Genomic DNA, 25799 nt, shown 5'->3' on the forward strand with positions numbered 1-25799 from the left:
ACCCCTAATTTCTAGAAGAATATTCTTTTGCTACCACGGCCCAAGGGTAGGTATATGTACTTAATAAAGAAATCCTGAGGCTAAATAGATGATGAAGAGTTTTCTCCAGAACATCATTTGTGGGCACCCATGAGGCCTCTTAATATGCTGACCATGAGAGGGTTTTCCAATAAAGAGCCATTAATGAAAGAACTAACATGTATAAGGAGCCACCTCTTTTTTTACTTTCATGCTCAATTGTGGCATATCACAGTCACTGAAACCTTTGATCCATTTTGTCTCCTTATCTGTGCAACAGAGTAATGCCCTAGACGAGTTCTTTTGAATTATTTTTAGTGCCTTGGAGATGCTGCAGTGGGTGATAGCCAGCTCTTTCTCATATAATGCTTCTAGTCAATATTTAACTCTCCAACTGAAAAACTGACATAATCTCATTATAAAATAAATTGAAGCTTATTTGCCAAGCTAAATGCAGAGATTAAGATTATGCAAAAGTGATCTCTTGTTCTCAATCAAGCACTTAGCACAATTATGTTATGAAATGAGGCTGCTTTTAAGTGAATGCTTAGCCTAGAACATACACAGCTTGATACATTCTAGATCAGTGTAAGTCCTCATGTGACATTTCCTCTCTTCTGGAAATGGAAAAATCCTGGAGATTTCAGGGGGAGATACCAGAATTCTCACTATTATTTTCTAAAGTAGGATTAATTTAAGCAAAAGCCTTTATGTTAAATAAATTCACCTTATTTTGTTTGCCTATAGATTTCTATGTTTCTCCTATTCATCATTGACATAAAATTATGTGCCAATTACTTTATGGTTCATCATTTCTGTATTTCCTGTAACAATTCCATTTTAATTCGGTTTATTAAATAGGTTACTAAGAAACATACGGTTCAATGTTCCATGCCATGGATTCATCAAAGATTGCCTCTCTGTGAAGTCGGCTTCCCTGACAAGGCTGCCTTTTATTGCAGTGATTCTTAAAACACTGATTACATGACAAATAAGTACCATGAGTACAGTGTGGTGACTGTAGTTAACAATACTCTATATTTAAAAGTTGCTAAGAGAGTAGATCTTAGAAGTTCTCATCACAAGAAAAATAAATTTATAACTGAAAATGTTAACCAAACTTATTGTGGTGATTATATTGTAATATATACATCTATCAATATGTTATACACCTAAAACTAATACAATGTTATATGTCAAATATGTTCTGGTTAAAACAAAACAAAACAAAACAAAAAACTTACCATCTTTTATGCACTGTTTAGAATATCATGTATGCATTCATTTAAATATCAATAGTTCTGTGAGGTTAGTACTATTATCCAATTTACAGAAGAAAAAAAAGCATAGGGTGTCCCAAAAAAATGTATACACACACTTTGAATAATTATAAAGGCAGTGTTTATTAGAATACTTTTCAAAATAGAAATTTTGAAATGAAAGTGTATACAGTTTTGAGTGTCAGAGTTTAAGATGGCACAGGACTGGATGGCTCAGCTTTGAACTTGATTACTAACTCCAGAGCTCCCACTTTTAACTACTAGACTTTGCTATGGACTGAATTATGTCCCCCTGAAATTAATGTTGAAATCCTAACCCACAAAGGCCTATATTTAGACATAGGGCTTTTAGGAGGTAATTAAGGGCTAAATGAGATCATAAGGGTGGGATCCTAATCTGATAGTACTGATGGCTTTATAAGAAAATGGAGAGAGCTCTCTCACTCTCCACAAGCACAGGACTGTAAGGCAGAGAACTTAACTGTGCTGGATCCCTGATCTCGAACTTCCAGTCCCCAGACCTGTGAGAAAAAAGATTTTGTTGTGAGATTTGGTTATGGTAGCCTAATCTGACTAAAACAATTGTTTTTTCCTAAAATGTGGATTGTAATTTAATATGTTTCAATATTGTATTTTTTGGTAACCCTCTTGAATGGTATTAGTCTCTTTCTAGTTTATATATATTTGTCTTCAACTACGTAAAGGCAAAAGGCACACAGTGCTTTTATTTATAAGAAACATCTTTGGTTTCCTTGGCTTCTCAGTGTGGGAGTATCTGAGTAATGAAGGCATTAGAAATCATTTTAATCTGGTACTTCTGGAAAAAGTGATGACAACTATTATTAGATTCATTTTCTTTCTATCACATTGCTTTACTATGAATTTGATTGCCATTTCGGCTGTAATTTAAATCACACTCTTTGACACAGAAATACTTGGCCATTCAAATGGATTTTTGAACTTCAAAGTGATGCGTTGGTTTCGGTAAGTTTATTCAGATTATTCAGAACTCTGAGTGTTCTTTAAGAACAGGAAAAAGTTTCTCAAAGAAGCAGAACTGAGTAATGAAATAGAATGTCAAGTAATAAGTAGGTGCCCTCCATTCAACTGGTTAGAAAGAAGGGAAACTGGCAGTGCTTGTGAAATATAGATAGAAACTACATATGGCAATACGAATTAGCCTGAATACAGCATGAACAAGAAATTTTTAGTTAACTCATACTCCATCATCCATGGATTAAATATATTTTTCAATAACACTTATCTACAGTAATGTGCATCAATGTTACGGGTACAGCTCGGTGGGTTTTATGCTCGATTAGCGTAGGGAACCACTACAGAATACTCCCTCTTACCCTTCCCAAGCAATAACCCCAAGTAGCCAACTCCTGTCCCCATGGATTGATTACTTGTGCTTGTATCTGAATTCACATACATACTCTTGTGTTGGGCTTCTTTTTGTTCAACACTATGTCTATCAGATTCATCCATATTTTTACATGCAGCAGTTTATTTCTTTTTAAAATTCAAATTGTTCTGGAGTTTTCAGTTGTATGAATATACTACATTTTATTCATTTTTCTGCCTAGATGGTATTTCCAGCTTTTAAATGTTATAAATCATTTTGTTTGTTGTTTTTACAAGAACCTTTAGGTTCTACTTTCTTAGCAAATTTTAGGTACACAATACATGTTATCAACTATAGTCACCATGTTATAAATTAGACCCTCAGATCTTATTTATATTATAGCTGAAAGTACCTTTTCCCAACCTCTCCATGTTTCTCCCATCACCAGGCCCTGGCAAACATTTTCCTATTCTGTGTCAATGTATTGGGCTTCTTTTTATTAGATTCCATATATAAGTAGTGATGCCATGCAATATATGTCTGTCTCTGTCTGGCTTATTTCACTTAGCATGAAATAAGTGATTCGCCAAGCTTCATTCACATTGTCGCTAGTGTCAGGATTTCCTTCTTTTGCATGGTTGAATAATATTCCATTATAAATACATATACCAGATCTTGTATCTTGTGTGTGTGTGGGGGGGAGTGTGGGTGTATATAGGGTGGGCGCCTCCAAGAATGTATGCACACTTTAACAGCTGATTTCTGTTTCAAAAATGAAATGTATTTTAATAAACACTGCCTTTATAATAATTCAACGTATATGTACATTTTTTGGGGATACCCTGTATACACACACACATATGTCACATTTTCTTTATTCATTAATTGATAGGATGTTTCCATAACTTAGCTATTGTGAGTAGTGCTGTAATGAATATGAGGATGCACATAATCCTATTTTCATTTCTTTTGGATAAATACCCAGAAGTGGAATTGCTTGGATCATGTGGTAGTTTTATTTTTAACTTTTTAAGAACCTCCACACTGTTTTCCATAATTGCTATACCAAATTACATTCTCAGCAATGGTACATAAACATTTACCTCTTGTCTGTTTTATGATAACCATTCTAACAGGTCTGAGGTAATATCTCATCATGGTTTTGATATTCATTTCTCTATTAATTAGTGATGCTGGTACCTTTTCTTGTACCTGTTAGCCATTCATATGTCTGCTTTGGGAACATGTCTATTCAGTTCATCTGCCCTTTTTGAAATCAGATTATTTTTTTGCTATTGAGTTGCATGAATTCATTTGATATTTTAGATATTAACCTCTTATCATATATATTATTCACAAATATTTTTTCCATGCTATAGTTTGCCTTTTCATTTTGTTGATGGTTTTTTTTACTGTACAGAAGCTTTTTAATTTGGTATCATCCCACTTGTTTATTTTTGCTTTGTTGCCTTTGTTTTTGTGTCAAATCCAAAGTATCATTGCCAAGACCAGTGTTGAGGAGCCTACCCATGTTTTCTTCTAGGAGTTTATACAGTTTCAGGTCTTAAATTTAAGCTTTTAATCCATTTTGAGTTGGTTTTCATGTATAGTGTAAAATAGGGGTCCAGTTTCATTTTTCTGTATTTGAATATTCAGTATTCCCAGCGCTCTTTGTTAAAGATCCTTTCCCTATTGCATATTCTTGGCTCTTTTGTTGTAAATTAATTGGCCATGTATATACAAGTTTATTTCTGGGTTCTCTATTCTGTTCCATTGAGCTATATGTCTGTTTTTATGCCAGTACCATTCTGTTTTGATCACAATCGCTTCATAATATAGTTTCAAACCAGAAAAGTGTGATGCCACTGGCTCTCTTCTTTCTAATGATTCTTTGGCTATTTAGAGTCTTTTGTGGTTCCATACAAGTTTTAAAATTGTTTCCAGTTCTGTAAAATAAAAATGCTGTTGAAATCTTGATAGGAATGACATTGAATCTGTGGACTGCTTTGGGTAGAACTAACAATGTTAACTCTTCCAATTCATGAGCATGGAACATCTCTCTACTTATATGTGTTATTTTCAGTTACTTCATGGAAGACTTACAGTTTTCAGTATACAGAGTTTTCACCTGCTTGGCTAAATTTACTCCTAAGTATTTTATTGCTTTTTATTCTCTTGTAAAGGAAATGTGTGTTTTTTAACTTCTCTTTTAGATATTCTGTTGATCATGTATAAAAATGCAAGCAACTGTTTTCAGTATGTCCCTTCAACAAATGGTAGTGGGAAAACTGGATATACATGTGCAAAACAATAAAATTGGATCCCTGTCTTACACTACTCACAAAAATTAACTCAAAAAGGGTTAAAGACATAAATCTTATTGCCTACTGCCAGCTGAAACTGCTTATTCCTTATCAATGACATTTTTTCCCTGTGGTCTGATATTATCAATTCGCCCCATGTTAGTTGCATTGTTTAAACCAAAATCATTAACTATCTACGGCTGCTTGGCAGGAAGGAGCAGTTTTATTATTAGCTGTCCCCCACACAAGGCTTTCTTAATTTTGAAAACATGAACCCTATGGTGCTCTTTTGCTCTCAGTCATGGGGGAATATTAATTAACTATTGTGTTTTTACGCTCTGCATTAGGTACACCCACATTAGGTACACCTTTAGCTGCAGTAAGCAGGCACTATTCAAGGTAGTAGAGTTATAGCTGTGGGTAAAAAGACACCCTGCACTCATGAAGCTTACATCTTAGTAAAGGGAGACAGGCAACAAACAAACTTGTGACTAGGTAGTATTTTAGATTACAAGCGCTAGGAAGAACAACAAAATAGAGCAGAAAAGGGAAAAAGGGTAGAGGAAAGAAAGGGTGACTATGTCATATAAATCAGGGGTCACCACTCTTTATAAAATAATATTCGAACAGGAGCCCTCAATAAAGAGCCATGCAGTTCTCTGGGAGGTGAAAGTGATGTAGGCCAAGGAGATGTCAAAGGGCCTGAGCCAGCAGTGTCTGTCTGGTGGCTACAGAGCAAGCAGGGAAGGGAGGCACATGGGGTCTCCCATCTCTGCCAACGACCAGGTCACCAGGGCCATGCAAAGCTTTGGTGTTGACTCCGAGTGGGATGATGTTTCACCTGGAATTAGAGTGCTCTCCAAGTGATATCTATCTAAGTATGCGTGGCTCAAACAATGAGAAGTTCATTCCTCTCTCACAGAGAAGTCTGTAGGCATACAATCCGAGTCTGGAGTTTTAAATCTGATCTGCAAAGTCTTCTGAGGAGTGAGCTCCTTCTGGTTGATTGTTCCAGCCTCCCTCAGACTCTAGGGAGCAGGATGGAGGAAGCAAGTTCATGACACAGATTATACAACATCCCAAATTTCCTGTATGTAGAACTGACTCTTAGTCCAATTGCTGACTTTTTCCTTATACTTACCGGAGTCTTGAACTTACTGTCAATTCATGCTCAGCATGAGGGTAGTTTCCTTGTATGGGTGGATTAGGCCTAGGGAGTTCCTCCCCGACCTCATCTGCTGTCTGAATTCAGTCTGGAGAAGGTGTTGGCTTTGTTGTTGGGAGAAACTAAGTATTTTTTTTGAATCCTAATAGTTCCCTTGGGAACTTTTTGAGGTGTAACATTGAACTGGTTCATCAGAAAGTCAGATGCACCCTCCAATTAGCAAAAAATTAGGGGAAACATAAGTGTTAAATAAAATTGGGGAATATCTACTATGCTGAGAGGTAAATGGCTCTTTAGTTAGAAAAATGCACACACGCAACCCTCACAAAACACTCACACACACAAATACATCCTTCCCATTTATTTCTAGGCTCTTTCCTGTGAAAAATTTATTGACAATATTATAATACACAGAGGAGTCCACGGATGATAAATTTTATCATTTCAGAGTTTATCTGAATTCCTAAAAGCATTACTTATTACTATCCAAATATATATTTCTAAGTTGAAGAATATATAAAATTATTAAATATACATAATATATATGCAATTATAAATAAAGTAAGTCTGGTTTTACATATACTGCTTGTGATTTTATACATATGTATTTATGTATTTATATATATTTAGTTAGCTAGATATTAGATATATATAAAAATATATATTTATACACACACACACACACACACACACACACACACACACACACACCCCACCCACCCAGGACCTTTCAGGTTCTATTGCTCAATCCAAGCTGCTACCTGTGACAACTTGACATCCAAAAATCAATTAAATTCACTGGCATCCTTTGGAAAAAGGTAACCTTTCTTAGCCTTGAACTAGTTTTATATTCCATAGCTCAGTAAAATTTTCATCCCTGTAGGGTAAGAATGTGTCGGCACGGAAAGTAAAACCACAAACAGAGGACAGAGAGGGTCTTGCATTTAAATTAGTTTTGTAATAATTAAAAACTTTAGTTTTGAGGTCAGGCAGACATCTCAGAAAAACATATTGTCAGATTGTAAGTATTTTTGATACTTTATATTTGATAATGTTATATCAACTTTTCTGTTGCACTTAACTTGCTAAAGTTCAACATACTTCAGTATGTATTTATAGCCTCACAGAAGTACTATGATTTTTCAATTTGGTATCTTAGGATTTCTAGGAGGTTTTCTATATTACTAATTCTGATAACACCCCCCCAAAACTGAGATTAAGAAGTCTCTTTTTTGTGTGTGCCAACTTCCCATATGAAGAAAGGCCATTCCTGGGTTCCTTATATTATTGATAGTGACGCACTGTTGTTTCAGGTTCCACTCAGATACCAGGGAGGTATGGCAAACTAGAAGAGGTGAGCTAAGGAAACCCTTGAGCTCCTTTGGAATTCATTTACCAGGCAGATTGTGGGGCAAAGTACTCACACAGCTCAATGCCTACCTTTGCTGAGAGTGTGTTTTGTTCCATGTCAAGTGGTTCAGCATGGCTCAAAAAATAATGTAGAACTTTGAGATTGGTTGGAATTTTCTTTTTTCTTTTTATTTTATTTTATGTACTGTGCTTGTGAACCATTAAAAAGTAATATTCAGAGGTTATAGCCTTCTGACCACCGACTGAAGGGTCCCAGGTTGAATTCTGGGCAAGGGCACATACCTGGGTTGCAGGCTCGATTCCTGGCCCTGGTTGGGGCACCTGTGGGAGGCAACCAACCAATATGTCTCTCTCACATCAATGTTTTTCTCTCTCTCTTCCTTTTTTTCTCTCTCTCCCTTCTACTCTCTCTGAAAACGATGGAAGAAATATCCTCTGGTGAGGATTGAAAAAAAAATAAAAAAGGGAATGTTTCAAGAGGCATTAAAAACAATCATTCTGAAATGCTGTACTGCATGTTTAACTGAAGAACATTCTTGCCCATGTATCCATATTTTAATTCAGTACATAGTTACTGAGCACCTCCTATGTGCTAGACACTATGCTTGGAAATTCCCTCATGCTCTTTGTAATGTGTGGGGAGGCAGAAAATTTGCAGGGTTAGAAATGAACCACTAAGAACTGAAAATGTGTAAACGCTGAGAAAGATAACTAGGGTTCTAGAGCAAATCAAATGGGAACCTACTTCAGGTTGTTTGTTAGAAACAAACGTTTTTGTGAGGTGACAATTAATACTCTAAGGGCTTCATTAATAAAACAGGCAAAAGATTGAAATCTGGTCCATAGAATCTCTATGCATATGGAGAATTTGCTAGTGGAAATGCAGAAAGAAAACATGAAGTCATTGACTTGTTTGCAATCTAACAGTGAAAAGTTTCATAGTGGCAGTCCTATCGCAGCCATAAGTATGTTGAGAAAAAGCGATATGGGGCAAGGAAGCAAATGAAAAAAGCCACATTTGTGAATCATGTCTTAAGAAAAATATTATCAGTGTGTACCTACTGGCACCAGAACCTGGAAACAAATACAGCAACCCTATAAATTTTTTTTAGAGAATTGTTTTGCTAAAAAAATTACAAGCCCAAGCAAAACAAAAGCAAAACCTGTAACTATTCTGAACTCAAAACAACTCCAAGCCTCACAGTTTTGCATGAGCAAGTCATGCTGTGAAAGCTCTAAAAGTCCTGAAATACCATGCCCCCAACAGTCGCTGCAATTGTGATTAAGGAGCAAAGTAAACAAGAAACTTCCAGAAGGTGGAGCCAAGAGCCACAGAGAACAGAGAGAATAAATTTCTAATCAGGACTTCACTAAAGCCATTTGTATAGCTGATTAATGATTGCTATGTTTCTTTCTATTCTAGTGGGAACTTGAACTGAAACTATTTTTTCCGCTATTATTCCATAGCATATGGAGGGTTGATATCTGTGGAAACGCAGAGAAAACATGATAACTTTTTTTAGTTCAGAGATTACTAGATCTGGACCTAAGGGATAGGACTTCCCTTCACTCAAAGATCCAGGATTTGAGCTGGGTGGAGGGACTGAATGGGACTAAGGTGTTTCTTAGTGGAGGGAAATTCTATAGGTTTGAAGTAGAGACGTGGGCATTTTGTACCTGAGATGCAACCATTTACCTTATTGATGGATAAGTGTGATTTTTTTGTCTGGAATTTCGTTAGGTGCTAAAGTAGTCATTGCTCTCTAGTCCTACAGTGTGGGATTTGGGAGAGGCTCAATCGAATGTCCAGAGTGCTCTGGGGGTGTCCCTCCCATGTCAGATTAGCACTCCACTGTCTCTCAGCCTCCTGTGGCCTCTAGAATCTGTTTAGATCACTCCTTTCAAGGAAGCATTTCTACCTGGTCTGACATTGCACATCTGTAGAATTATCAAAGTAATAGAGGAATAAGCCTGAAATTTTCAAAGCCTTTAAAAAATATAGAGAAGTAATAAAAAGAAATTAACTTCCTAAAGCTTCCATGCTCACCCCATCTAGGAGGTGGAGAGCATTCAAATTTCAAAGTACCTATTGCAGAAAAAGAAAAACCTGGGTGGGCTGTCTCCTGTGCTTCCAGGGTAAACCTCATAGAGAAGAAGAGCAGTCGAGAAAAAACTGCAATGGAGAGAAAATTGGACAGCTTGTGTTGGGCTTAAGAGTGATATACTACAGAGAGAGAGAGAGTCAGTCCATCCACTCCAAGTGTTCAAATCTTGAAAAAACACACAAATAATTTTGGTAGATCTGAGAACTAGCTAAACGAAAAGAACTTAAAGGTGTGCACAGGATGTGGGGAGGCAGTGATAGTACAGGGGAAAGAGGAGAGTAAAAGAAAGGGAAGGATGTCCTTTGGAGACAGTATTATGAAGCAAAAAATAAAAAGCAGAAAGACATTTAGAATCCTATAAACAAAAATGAAAACAAATTGAACTGCACAAAGTCCTCCAACTATGGCTCAAAAATAGTCATCCGTCAAGAAAAGTCAGTGCTACACTGACAAAAAGCGACACTTTGAACTAATGCTCTTATAACTCACAGCCAAATTCAGTTCTATACGTAGCTTTCACACAGTCACGCCTGGCTTATGTAACTACTTAAATAAGACTAGAAAATGAGAATCCAAACAATTTAGCTGATGAGAACTCTACTCAAACAAAACAAAACAAAAAAAGAGACAGCAGAAACTGTAATGTAACATTTCAGACTGAGTTCAATAACTTGCAACACACACTTGGAAATGTATATTTAAAAACACAGGTTTTGAATCAAAAATTCAAAAACTAAGTAGAAAAATGGGCAGAGCCAGGGAAGACAAAATGAGAGCTACTCAAATGTAAAGAAAAGATTATAGAAAGAAAAAAATATATAATGAATAAAGACTAAAATACTTGGTGCCTAAGAAAGAATAGATTCAAATGTAAATTTAAAAAGCTACTTAAGGTTAAGACAATTAGATGGGGAAAGAAGAGTTTTTCCACAAATGGTATTGAAGTGATTGAATATCTACATGAAAAAGAATGAAGATGGATGTCTACCTTGAACCATATGTTTTAAAAAACCATATGTATTAACCATATGTATTAAAAAAAATACATGTTTTTATTGACTTTTAGAGGGATTGAGGAAGGGAGAGGGATAGAGAGAAACATCGATGAGAGAGATCAGCTGCCTTCTGCATGCCCCCCACCGGGAACTGAGGCCGAAACCTGGGTTTGTGCCCTGACTGGGAATTGAACCAGTGACCTTTTGGTTCATGGGTTGACAGTCAACCACTGAGCACACCGGCAGAGCTGCCTTTTTATATTGAGTTATAAGACTTATTAGTATATTCTAGATATGTCCTTTATTAGGTCTATCATTTGCAAATATTTTTTTCTAGTCAAAGGCTTGTCTTTCTTACAACAGTGTCTTGTGAAAAGCAATTGTTTAAAATTTTTATGAAGTCTTACTATCTATTGTTTATCATTCATTCTTTTTGTGTTCTACTTAAGAAATCTTTGCCTAATCCAGTCACAGAGAGTTTCTCCTATGTTTTTTTCTACATGTTGTGTGGTTTTAGCTCTTATACTGTTTTATGAATAATGATCTATTTTGAGTTAATTTTTATATTTGATGTGAAATTGGGGTCCAAGTGAATGTTTTTGCACATAAATATTTGTCCAGTGCCACTTGTTTCTCTGTCAAATTACCTTGAAATGTTTTTTAAGTTGATTTATCATATATGTGTGGGTCTGTAACAGAACTCTTCATTCTCTTTCATTGACCTGCATTTTTATTTCTTAGACCAATGATGGAGATTTTCTTAACATAGCAAAAATATAAAGTTAATCCTAAATGAAAATGTATTAGTTCTAAAGGTAATATCTTCCTTAATGGAAAAACACTAGAGATATTTCCACTAGGATCAAGAAGATGGCAAAGACTATTTCCGCTACTGTTCAACGTTTTACTTAAGATATTAGCTAAGATGATTAGAAATGAGGGAAAAAATAGGGGCAGAAAAGCTGAAAAAAACAAAATACAAATATATCAATTTACAGATTATATGATTATATACCTGAAAACCCTAGAGAATCAATGATAAAACTAACCCAGAGTATAAATGAATTCAATAAATTAGTAAGATATAGAGCTAACATACAGAAATTTACAGCCTTCATATGTAAAACAATAACCAGACAGAGATTTTCTCTAAAGGGACCAGATGGAGGTTTGTCTATAAAAGACCTTATAGTAAATATTTTAGGCTTTGAGGACTATAAATTCCCTATTGAAATTACTCAGCTATGTTATTGCAGCATGGAAGTAGCCACAATAGCACATAAATAAATGAGCACAGATATGTTCCAATAAAATTTAATTTACAGAAACAGGCATTAGGCCAGATTTGGCCCTAAGGCCAGTTTGTGGACCCTTGAAATAAAGAAGCAGAAAAAGATAAGAGAAAACAAAGAATAGTAACATAGAAATATTTTGTGTAAGAAGGAAGGGGAAATAAGACATTTTGCACATATCAACTAATTTGTGCAAAATACAAGACATGAAGGATAAGCCAGAGAGTAACAAGATTGGTTACCTATAGAAGGTAGGTGAGGACCAGATAGAAAAGACAGAAGGAAGAAGGTAAGAAAGACATCTCTCTGGACAGCTCTGATTTTTGGGATGATGTTTATGGTTCACATAATAAGTAAAAATAAAATTTATTAGAATAGGGAAAAATCCATAATTGTAATAAAAGACAGAAACAAATGGGTTGTATTAATAAATAAAGAGCGTAACCACACTGAAGAGTAAAAAAATTAACCATTAGAAAAATTTAAACATAGTGTTTGGCTCATATACTCCCAGGTTAATGACAAAAAAAGCTATTATACAAATATTGAGTTCTAGTTGGTAGCATGGGTTAATAATTCCTGAACTATTTTCTGTATATTTTAGGATTGAGTAAATAACTGCTATATTGTGGATAGTAAGAAAGAGGCTTCTCAACAGTTGGCAAAAGGATTTACAGATAATGGAGAGGGCAAGATAGAATGAACCCTACTGTCACAGATTAAAATTGGAAATTTCAAAGCCTACTCATGTTTTTTAAATAGACGAATAAATATAGCAATGGATATGGGTGTGTGTCTGTATCCTGTGTATATGTGCATGTGTTTCCTAGTTTTTCTGCTGAGAGGATCTGGAAACCATGAGTACATGCCACCTAGATCTCAGACCTTGGTTTCTAAACACCTTTTCCGTTAAAAAGAACAAAGTCTCTTTGGAGAAATGGCTGACTCTGGTGTTGGATAACAGGGAGTTCATAATGAGTCTGGAATATTTTAATTTGCCAGAATATAATGAAATAGTAAAGGAATGATGAAGACATGTCAAGAGGATTCTGGAGCTAGTTTCGGTGGAGGGGGGGGTCCCAATTCTGAGATATGAGCATCAAAATAAACAATAATAGTAAAGAAAATATTACCCACAAAATAAATCAAGGATCCATGAACCACCCTGACTGGAAGGGGAGAAGAAAGGAAGGGCGGGAGGGGGGAAAGAATAGTGAGAGGAAAGGGGAGAAAGGAAGGATAACCGTTCCTGACAGTATTGTACCAAATAACAACTATAAAAGAAATGATAGAATTTAAAATCGCCATTTAGCAAACATCATAACAATGATCTATTCAGGCAAAAATCATCAATGGATGGCAAAACTAGGTTGAAACATTGTGGAATAACAGGTATTTACATAATCTCATGTCTTCCCACAAGATATTTATTCGTTCCAAAGGAAAAGTGGTACCATTGTAGTGGACACATGCGACAGACAACACCTTGATGAGGTGACCAAAGTTAATGTCACCTGTAATGGGAGCAATGGGCATCCTGCACCTCTTGATAGAATTCACTGAGAACATAAGATCACTTCAGTGGGCACCTGCCAAATACCTAACTCTCCTCGAGGAAACGTCAGACAGACTCAAATTGAAGTGCATTCTACACAATTGCTGGCCTGTGTCTTGCAACACGTTGAGTATCTGAGGAACTGTTCGAGATTAATGTAAGAGACTAAAGAAACATGACAACTAAATGTACTGTGTGACGGGGGATTTTCTTTTGCTTTAGAGGATATTATTGAGACAGTTAGCAAAATCTGAAATAAGGTTTGCAGAGTAGGCCATAGTGTCATATCAATAATATTCTAATTTTGAAAATGATACTGAAGTCATCTAAGAGGACATACTGATTCAGGAATGATACCTGGAGGCACTGAAGATTAAAGAGGCGTGATGACTGCATTATGAGCCAATAGTTCAGTAAGAAATTATGTTTAGATAAAATAGAATGAAACACATACGGTAAAATATTTATTTTAGCATCTTTGAAACCTGAGTAAAATGCATAAGGGAATTTTCATAATGATTCTTGCAATGTTTCTGTAAATCTGATATGCCAAAAAAATTAAAAGAGATAAAGGAGAGCAAGTAGAGTCTACTTCACAGCCCTCCCCTGAAGGCAGGCAGCCTGCCTACTAGAGGGTTGGAAAAAGTCCACTCTTTGAATATAGATTGAAATATCGTTTAACATACTAGTCTTGTCAATATGATTTCTGAGTCAACATTGTTGACAACTTAAAGTCACCATAGGATTTTCTATTACCTCCAAGTCACCAGAAAAGTCATATATCCTGCCAGAGTTGTTTTTCCCCCCCCTCTAGTAGAGAAAAACTTCACTGATTAAATTTTATTTTATTTTTAGTTTTATTTTTAAGTATATGTTTATTGATTTTAGAGAAAGGGAGAGAAACATTGATGTGAGAGAGAAACATTGATCAGTTGCCTCCCGTGTGCACCCTGACCAGGGATCAAACCCGCAACCTGGGCATGTGCCCTGACCGGCAATGGCACCAGCGACCTTTTGGCGCATGGGAGGACACTCAACCAACTGAGCCACACTGGCCGGGGCACCACTGATTAAATTTTAAATAGAGGGAGGAAGATAAAAATAAAGTTGTATTTAGATCACAAAAAATAAATATTAATACCAGGTACATGTTTTTTCCAAGTTATGCCACTAGAGTAATAACAGATTGGAAACACTCTCTAAATGTGAGAACAAGTTAATGAACTGTTCAAACAAAATAGTTACTACTTTAACAGCATCCACACAGTTTATATCAACAAATTTCAATTCATTAGTTTTCTGTTTCAGCATGGAAAAACCAAATCCATACTGTGAAAATGTGACACCTTATTAAAATTAAGGCATGCAATCCATGAAGGCTGTGTCTTTTAAGGAGGCATTCATTCTAATATATGTAACCACACAGATGACTACTTTAAGCTGCACTCACATTCTCATTTCCACAGGAGTTCAACAAACTGAAACAAAACAAATCCTCCCATCTCAAAAAATTACTAAACTCTCCCTTAAATAGAAAAAAGAAATTTCAAAAGTAACATAAGCAAAATTTTATTTTTTCAAGAGTGAGTGGGTAAAGTTTTCTGATAAATCTCTTTTGTTCTTGTTCTAAGAGTTGGTTTTGTTCCATTTCAATGTCCTATTTTTAATACAATGATCTATAGCCCCCTTTTAATCTTGTTACATTCTGGTTTATTTAAATACAATTCTGAAGTTGTGAAAGAAGTTTGAAAGATGCAGGTATCCTTAAGTAAAAGGAATTATTTTGGGTGTTGTTTATATGTAAAAAAACAGATCCATGTTTCATTTAATTACTACATTAGCCATCTGTCCATGTTTTTGGATCAAAGCATTCATTTTCATATTAGAACCAAAATCTTAGTCAGTTTACATTCTAATTTTGTTTGATTTTTTTAAAGACAGGCAGTTGGGACATCTGAAAGATTTAAAATTTGGAACAGGAAAATTAGTGCTAGCCCACAGATAAGATACATATATTGTGTTCTTATGTACACTACTTTGAAGAACGTAATTTTTTTAAAAATATCATCTGAAAAATAGGATAACTAGTAAGAAAATATGGTATGCTATTTATAATAAAATCCAGTTTAAAATTAAAAATGTATTCTACAACTTAAATCTTTTTTTAGTTTTTAACAGGCTTTTCTTGACAAGAGGGTTAAATTCTCTCTTAATAATGAGATCAAATCTTGTGGTTTATTAATGCATATTTGTAACAGAAAAAGCAATGCAAGTGTTACTATTTAAAAACATATTTGGAATTATTTAATTTCAAAAGAAAAAATTCTTAAAAAAATTGTTTTAATCCTCACTGGAGAATATGTTTTGTTTTGTTTTTTCATTGATTCCAAAAAGAGAGGAAAGGAGAGGGAGGGGAGGAGAGAGAGAAAGAGAAAGGGAGACAGAGAGAGACAGAGATATATATAGAGAGACAGAGATATATATAGAGAGAAACAGAAACAGAAACACCCATCAGTTGCCTCTGAATGTGCCCCACTAGGGATGGAACCTGCAATCTGGGTATGTGCCCTGACCAGGAATCAAACCCGCTTCCCTTTGGTGTATGGGATGAAGCTCCAACAAACTGAGCCACACTGGCCAAGGCAGAAATTCTTTTTAAAATTTATTTTTTATTGAGATAACATTAGTTTATAGCATTACATAAGTTTCAGGTGTGCAACATTAAGAATCACTACGGGTATGTACTACATTGTGCTCACCACCAAAAGTCTGATTTCCATCTGTCAAGGTATGTTTGAGTCTTTTTACCCATTTGCCCTCCCTGCATCCCTCTTTCCCTCTGGTAATCACCAATTTGTTGTCTATATCTGAGTTTGTTGTGTTTTGTTTTATTTGTTCTGTTTTAGTTTTTGCTTTAATAATTCCACATATGAGTGAAATCATACACTACTTGTCTTTGTCTGCCTGATTTATTTCACTTAGCATAAGACCCCGAAGGTTTATCCATGTTGTCACAAATGGCAAGATTTCACCTTTTTTTTTTTTTTTTTTTAAATGGCTGAGAAGTATTCCATTGTATACATGCTATATCTCTATCCATTCATCCATCGATGAATACTTCGGTTGTTTCCATTTCTTGATTATTGTAAATAATACTGCTATGGACATGGGAGTGCACATATCTTTTCAAATTAGTGCTTTCATATTCTTTGGACAAATACCCAAATGTGGAATATCTGGGTGAAACATATCTGGGTCTGTTCTTCATGTCTTAAAGTGTTTCCCATAGTAGCTGCAATCATATACATACCCACTAGCAGAGTATGAGGGTTTTCTTTTATTCTACACCCATTTCAACACTTGTCATTTCTTATCTTTTTGATGATTGCTATTCTAACAGGTAACAGGTATGAGATGATACCTCATTGTGGTTTTTGTTTGCATTTCCCTAGTAATTAATGGTGCCCAAGAACATCTGTGTCGGCCATCTGTATGTCTTCTTTGGAAAAATGTCTACTCAGACTGCCCATTGTTTGTTTTTCATTGTCGAGATGTATGAGTTCTTTATATATTTTCAATATTAACCCCTTATTGGATGTATAATTGCAAATATCTTTTCCCATTCTGGAGGTTGCCTTTCTCTCTTGCTGGTAGTTACCTTTGCTATGCAGAAGCTTTTTAGTTTGATACAGGCTCATTCGTTTGTTTTTGCTTTTGTTTTCCTTGTTATTGGAGTCAAATTCACAAAAACATCACTAAGACCCATGTCAAGAAGCATGCCACCCGTGTTTTTTCCTATGTATTTTATGGTTTCGAGTCTTACATTCAAGTCTTTAATTCATTTTGAGTTAATTTTGTGTCTGGTGTAAGATAGTGGTCTAGTTTCCTTCTTTTGCAGATAGCTGTCCAGTTTTCCCAACACCATTCATTGCAGAGATTTTCCTTTCTCCATTATATGTGTGTGGCTGCTTAGTCATAAATAAGTTGTCTATATAGTACGTGTGGGTTTATTTCTTGACCCTTGATTCTGTATCATTAATTTATGTGTCTGCTTTTCTGCAAATACTATGTTGTTGTGGTTATTATAGCTTTGTAATATAACTGAAATCAGGGAGTGTAATTCCTCTGGCTTTGTTTTTTTTTCTTTCTTAAAATTGCTTTGGCTGTTTAAGGTTTTTCAAACTTCCATAAAAATTGTAGGATTTTTAGGTTCTATTTTTGTGAAAAATGCCATTGGGATTTTGATGGGAATTGTATTGAATTTATCTATTGCTTTAGGCAATATGGACATTTTAACAATGTTAATTCTTCCAATCTATGAGCATGGGATATCTTTCCATTTCTTTGTGTCTTCTTCAATTACTTTCAACAATAGCTTACAGTTTTCAGTGTGTAGATCTTTCACCTCTTGGTTAAATTTATCCATAGTGGGTTTTTTGTTTTGTTTTGTTTTTTGTTTTTGTTTTGTTTGAGATTGTAAAAGGGATTGTTTTCTTAATTTCCCTTTCTGATTTTTTGTTGCTAATGTATAGAAACACAACAAATGAATGTATATTGATTTTCTACCCTGCAATTTTATTGTATTTGTTTATTATCTTTAATAGTTTTTTGGTGGACTATTTAGAGGAAAAGAGTTCTTAAAGAATAAATGTGCCATTTTTTCCAAAATTATTTGAATATTTATAGTAATGAAATTATTTTTCTAATCAAAATGCTCCATGGAATCCATTAATAAAAGAGACCATATAACTAGTATAGTTTTACTTTCTGAATCCAAACTTAAAATAGTTACTTCTAAAATTAGTCAATGAAAAAAATAATAAAGGTCTTTGGATATACTGAACACTTTGTGTGTAGGATTTTGGATGATAGTGCATTCATTCTTACACCATCTTGAACTTCTAATTTGTTTGTAATTGACAAATGATGCCTTACAAGCAGAATAACAACATATAATTTGATTAAGGTGAGGTGGTAATAGATCATTAGGGATAAACATATAGTGACTGGGGCAAGGCAGTGAACACCTAAATCCTACTGGTGAGTAGCGCAGCCTACCTAAATAGTGCCAAGGAAAATATATCCTCAGCTGTCAGTAATAAGTATTAAGTAAATACATACATAAATAAGACAAAGGAACATTCTATTACTAGGTGATGTTTTATTCTTTATCCTCAGAGGATTAGAGGAGCTCTTTATTCTCTAATGGGCCCCCCTGGATGCTAATGAAAACTTTAGTTTAGCTTTCACTCCCACTCCACACCTGACCTAAAATTGTTTCCATGCAATAACTTTTATGCCTTTCTGCCCTTGGGACACTACCCTCTGCTGCTCGCATCCCTGCACCCTCGTACATGACCTTGTTTATCCTCAGTCACTTTTTCTGATTCCCCTTCCTCTATTCAATTTCTAAATGTTTGAATTCCCCACTTTTGGAAGGGCTATGCCCTGGTATTTTTAAATTTAAATTCATGCTTTCATCTATGACTACCCCTTATCCAGTTATCTGGTATTAAACACCGCCTCTAGGCACAGGACTTTCACACTTTTCTCTCCCTGGCATCCAGCCTCCTAATCTAGTTCTGTGCTGAAGAGGCAACTTGGGCCCCACGTGGCCAAAAGGAGCTTGGTCTCCTCCTGCTCCACACTGCCCTCCACCACCCTGGTTTCTCTGTCTCTCCACATGACTCAACAGTGCAGCCAGACACAAGCACAAACACGCGAGTTCTTACTTATTCCTCTGTAAGAATCTCCTAGTGACCCTCTGACTGTAAAGGCCTCCAGTTCTACCACCAAAATAGATCCTGTATTTATCTCTCTGCTGCCATGCTGCTAGTCTAAGCCACCTCTCTTCTGAACTGCCACAGTCGCTCCCTCGCTCGTTCATGACTTACCCGCTCTCAAGGGATGGCAAACCGTGCGTGGGCCAGCTCAAGGTCCCAGGAGCATAGGGAGGGAGCGTTACTCAAGCCCGGTGTGAGCGGTGGCTGCAGGGCCGCCCCCACCCCACCCCCATGGTAGAGGTACATAGAGGCTTCCAAACCTCACTCAGCAGGCATGTTTTCCGAGGACAAATTTCCCCCATTTGTCTCTCCTTCCACCCTTTGAATTTTGCCGTTGGGCAAATCTAAGGGAAGGCAGAAGGCCAGAGTGTCTGATTATACGGCCTATAAAAGTCAGCCTCTCGAATGGGCAAAGGGAGAAAGTGAATAGGAACTGCCTGGGAATGTTCAAAACACCCCACCGAGCCCTTGTCCACACAGCAGAGTGATCTTTCAGCAATGCCATTTATACCTTGTGAACCACACACGTAACGCACCCGTTGCAGCCAGAATGAAGTTCACACTCTCATCATGCCTCCTCCTGTTTATCTTTTTGTTGAAGCCTGTCCTCTCTCCCCACCTCTCTCTCCCCACCCTGCCTTCCCCCCTCCTCTCTCTCTCCATTCCAGCTCCGCTGACCCGAAACTCAGGTGGCTTTGTGCCCATCAAACATCTTTGGACTTCCTCTGTCCAGAATTCTCTTATGTCATCATTATGCAAACCACAGAAAGGGGAAAAATAGTCAATATCCAGTGCAACCAGTGGCAGTTAAGGTCTATGAGCAACAGCAAACAGGGCAGGCTGGAAAGGGGCAGACGTACACTATTATTTTCTATACGGTGGTCCTCGAGACAGCCTTTAATAAGCTGACGTTTAAGTAGGGACCTGAAGGAAGTTGGGGAGGGAGAGATGCAGGTCCTCTCACTGAATATCCATCACGGCGCAGGAAACGGGAAGTGTAAAATCTCTGAGGCGAGGGTAGTTTTGTTATCTTTGAAAAATAAAGTGTCAGCATGGGGAGGGAGAGCCGAAGAAGACAAGCCAGAGAGGTAACCAGGGCCAGACCAGGTAGGGCTTTGTAGGCCATTGCTAAGATACTGGCCTCTATTGTGAAAGAAATGAGGGATTGTTGGCAGGTTTTTGTCAGGGAAGTTATATGACCTAATTTAAATTGTAAGCAGATCATTCTCATAGTTGGTCAACTACATAGGTGCCTACTACTGTGCCCAGGTTAGAATGCTGCTGGCTCAGCCACTGGAGGTCCTGAAAGGTATTCAGATTTTGGATATTTTGAAGGAAGATCATGCAGGATTTCCTGATGGATTGGATATGGAATGTGAGAAAAACAAAGATGTCAAGAATTGTCCCAATGTTTTAGCACTGGGTTACAAACTCTAGTTGGTTACGTACACTATTTTATAGTTTTCAAATTGTTTCACATTAGTAGAGTTTTATCTCCAATATCATAGCCAGCATCTTAAAATAGAGGATTTAATGGGGTTGACCTTAGTTGCCTATCAAAGCGTCTAGTACGTTGTAGGTATTCTGTAATTGCTAAATGGGTGAATGTACTTTATTCTTTCTTTCTGATGTCAGTCTTGATGTTGTACTAGTCCTGAGCTATCTCTCAGATTATGAACCAACAAAGAAACAAACACAAGTTTCCATGTGCAATGCAGATAAGATGTTGCAATTATCAGCTTTTTCTGGCTAAGGGAATTGCCTAGTAGGGGAAACAGAGCTCTAAAAGTATGACTTTTGTTTCTCCTAAAGCATCCAGCAAAGTACCAGGCTCAGAGAAGGAACTTCGTTATTATTTGGTTGCATTTTAAATGAAGTAGTTAATACTTAGCAGTTTTGTTTTATTTATTTACTTTTTAAAAATTTAATTAAATTTATTGGGGTGACAGCGGTGGGGGCACAGTGCAACATACAGACCTCGTAACATAGAAACCCATACCTGAAACGTATATGTTCATATTAACTAATCCTTAGCACTTTTACATTGCTTTTACATATATTCCACTGAGTTTCTTTGAAATACATTTTTGGCTGCTTTCTGGATCTCTACCTGTGACTCATACGTGATATTTAAGTGCCTAAGGGACAACTGATGCATATGTCACCCTGTTCTGGTTACATAAAATTGGCAATATGGGTAGATGTAATTGTAGCAGATCAAGAGAAGTGTTCTTACAAAAATATCACATAGATCCACTTTGGGGAGCAAAATATTCCAACAGTTTTTATCTGAGAGAGTTCTTGCAGCTTTTGGTGAAGTACATGTAGGTATCTAAGAATATTTTGAAGCCTTTCCATGACTACTTTTGATTGTTTAAATGTGTACTTTCTACTTACTGTTTTTAAGTATAGAAAACATTTTAACAACTTAAAAATTCTGATCCATCTTTTAAAAAAATGGCAGCTTTTAAAACTAAATATATAGTTTTAAAAGCTATATAGAGTTATACATGAATTGCTATATATACATTTAAACCATACTATACATATGTATACAGGGTATGGCAAAAGTAGGTTTATAGTTGTTCATATGGAAAATAATACAATAATTCATAAATAATATACAGGAATAAATTCTGTCATGTTCTCACAACTGTAAACCTACTTTTGCCCCACCTTTTATAATAAAATAAAGGAATATTGTGGATATGATAGGGTTGATGGTTTTATTTTTAATATATAGTTAATTATTTCAGAAACTATGTAGATGACACTACAATTTTAGTTATAGTGTAAAGCTCTTCAGAACAAACAAATCTGATGTATAAATGAGTTTGAATTTATTCCTGTAAAATAGAAACTTATAATTCATAAAACTTGCTACTCAAAATAATCTACAATCACATGAGACTCTTGTCATTAAAATTACATGTGGGACCTTTAATTATATTTAAAAAGAATAATAAATGCTTTCAATCATACTTCTTCACTATTTTGTGAACTATTTTTTTTATAATATAATTAAAACTAACTTAATTTTCAGTATATAATATCTTTTTTAAAGTATATTTTTCTTTATGCCACTTATTCTTTCAATGTCATATGGGGGTGAGGGGCATGCATGTAGTTGAATTCACTGTTTACTATTGATTTAAAGACTGAGACTTAATGAAGTTACATGTTAACTTCATTTTTATCCTATAGAGATGCAGGTACTTCCTTCCTGGTAGAATACAAAATCTCAAAGGTTATAGTTTATAGCCCTTTTAAATTTAACCAATTTTATATCTAAATCAGCAATCTTACCCTAATACTGTGTATTAATATTGAGTTTCTCAAATGATCTTTGAATCAGTTGTGTATGCGTGTGTGTTCCAATAAAACTTTATTTACAAAGGCAGGCAGTGGACCTGGTTTGGCCTATGAGCTGTGCTTTGCCAAACCCTGCTGCATAGTATTTCACTGTAGCACAAAGTTCTTAGCAAAAAATATTCAACTCCCCCTTGGCCAGTAGGGTAATTTGGCTTTCTCCTAGACTCAGCAGCTCAGAACTGAGTTTTGTTCGAGGGAAAGACATAGGCTAGTTCTGGGTCACTAGTGATGTTTAGACCCCAGATGCCCAGAGCACCCTGGTGTTGACATTTGTGTTTTGTCTGCTCTTTTCTCCCCACTTCAGACATATCAAAAGCAGTGTGATCTGTCCTGAAGCTTGGAAATATCTTTAGATCAGTTTAAACGTCTTGCTGCTGCTTCATTAAATGCATTAAATGCAATATTTGATGTTTTTATTGCACATTTACATAAGACTCATGATCTTACTGATTTAAAATTATGTGACAGTATAAAGAAATTTGCAAACTGAATGATGTAAAGAAGCTGTGTAAAATGTACTATGCATAATCTCAGAACACAAAGGTAACCATGTTTTTTATTACAATTTTTTTCTTTTGCTCTTTTGCTTTATGTAATAGGTTGAAAAATATCCTACCAATTTTATGTCTACCTGGAACCTCAGAATGTGACCTATTTGAATATAGGGTCTTTGCAGATGTGATTAGTTCAGAATCTTTTTTTTTAAAGTTCATCTTTAGAATTCATTAAGACTTTATCTAAGTTACTCTCATCTTATACTGCTGTTTTTAATTAAAAAAATTTTTTTTAAATTACAGTTGACATTCAGTATTTAAGGAACTTGAGATGAAATTGCCTTGCGTTTACACTGGGCCCTAACTCCTCTGAATCGTTTCCTTGTAAGAGATGCCCACACACAGACACAGGCAAGTCGAGGGTAGATGGGGGCAGAGAGGGGTGATGCTGCCAGGGGCCAGCAAGGCCGGAAGCCACGGGTGCTGGGGAGGCGAGGGAAGGTGCGACCCGAGGGCCTGCGGATAGAGGCTGGCCCTGCCAGCACCTTGATTTGGAGCTTCTGCTCTCCAGGACTGTGGGAAAATGCATTTGTTTTTCTAAGCATCCCAGTTTATGATAATTTGTTATGGCAGCTCTAGGAAACTATTACACGTTCCATTTTGATTATTTCCCCTTCTTTTGTGTGTGTTTCACAGGGAAGCCTGAGGGGCTTCTTTGTCTGTCAGATAACCCCACGTACCTCAAAACAGTCGCTTTCCACATTTAGAAATGACTACCAGTTTTCTTCAAATAAAATTTTACATAGACAAGCTTATAATTGTGAGTCACATGTTGTTATGACTTTTTCTTTAAATAACGAATTAAAAAAATTTAAATAACGAGTTTTCCCCAGTGGTATTAAAAACTGTTTTGTTTAGTATTTTTGTTAATATATAAACGAATCTTTCCGGTAAAGGTACTTTATTCAAACCTTTACCTACTTTTGGAAGTTAAAGTATTTTAGTTGCTTGTTCTTTCAATGTACTGTTGTGTACGTCAACCTTTGTCTGCCTGTTTCCTTAAAAAGGTATTTAGAGAAATGAAAAATAGCCCATGGAAATTGAAGAACGTTTTTTTGAAGTCTCTTCATAATGAAAAATTGTTTCCCCTTGTATACCCAAGAGCATTCAATATTAGCATTTTAATTGTGAATTTATTTTATGGAAAAGAAAATTATGTTGCTTAAATATGCATTTAAAAATTAGCAACAAATTTTAATCATGTAAAACCATTTATTAACCATTTGAATAAGCTATTTTAAAAATTTATCTGCTTGTGTCCTCTGCCCATTTATGATTTGAGGTTTGTATTAGTTTGCTAGGGCTGCCCTAACAAAGGATTATGGACTGGGAGGCTTAACAAGAAACAAGGCAGAAAGTATTGACTCACAGTTCTGGAGGCTAGAATCCCAACATCAAGTTGTTGGCAGGGCTGGTTCCTTCCGAGAGCTGCGAGGGAGAAGCTGTTCCATGCCTCCCTCTGAGCTTCCGGTGGTTTGCTGGCAATCTTTGCTGTTCCTTGGCTTGTGGATACATAACCCCATCTGTGCCTACATGTTTGTAGGGCACTCTTCTTGTATGCATTTGTGTTTCTGTGTCCAAATTTCCCTTTTCTATAAGGACACTGGTAATGTTGGATTAGGGCCCACCATAATAAACTCACTTTAACTTAATTATCTCTGTAGAGACCCCAAGTAAAGTCACATTTTGAGTGAATAGGCATTAGGGGTTCAACACATATGTTTTAGAATACATAATTCAACTCAGAACAGAGTCTTAATGTTTTTCATTTCTTTATAAATATTAAAGATATTAAATATCTGTAATGTTTTTACAAATATATCTTCTAGGCCTGTTGCTTGATTTTTAATTCTCTTTGTGATCAGAATTTTTTTTTTTTTTTTTTTTTTTTGCTTCTGATAACTTGTTTGTATGTATTTTACTCAAAGATGTTTTGTATTTTTGTGTGGTCAAATTCTTTCATTTTATCAATTGATCTTAAAGTTAGAAAGTCCTACTTTATATAGAGATTTAAAAATTATTAATTTCTGTTTTGTACTTTAAAATAAAATTTTAATTTTTTACATTTAAAATTTACGCTTCTGTTCATTTAGAATTTGTTTTAATTCCTTTTAAAATTAATTTTCCTGAGCATATAACATAATAAAACTTGTACAAAATAATATTTTTTCTCCACGTGCTGTGTAAAATCTTAATGCTCTTAGGTTAAAATTTTTTGCTTCACCCAGTGACAAATACAAGTGTCTTTCCCTTATCTTACATCCTATTTTTTAGTCCCAATCTTATATGGTGTATAATATGGGAGTCTTGGATCTGTCACCATTTGGGTGTGAGACTTTAGGAAATTTAACTTCTCTGGATTTTTTCATTTGTGAAAAAAAGATTTTGAGCAGTATTTTCATTGATATAGTATCTCTCAAGACTTCTATGATTCTACCAAACCAGGCTCATGTGAAATGGAGGTGATACAATTGTTTACAGCCAAATTCAGAAGGGTATTGCATAGTATAAACCATGAGGATTGAGAGTCAATAGACAGTTTCAGTTGTCTTGGTAGTAGTTTTTAGAAAATATATTTATTCCTGTTAGAGCCTCAGTTTTGTTCAATATAAAATAAGTAGGGCTGTTTAACATATGATGATGTAGCAGATTAGGAAT

The sequence above is a fragment of the Miniopterus natalensis genome, chromosome 5 (genome assembly GCF_054644295.1).
Source record: "Miniopterus natalensis isolate mMinNat1 chromosome 5, mMinNat1.hap1, whole genome shotgun sequence".
In the NCBI taxonomy this organism is placed as follows: domain Eukaryota; kingdom Metazoa; phylum Chordata; class Mammalia; order Chiroptera; family Miniopteridae; genus Miniopterus; species Miniopterus natalensis.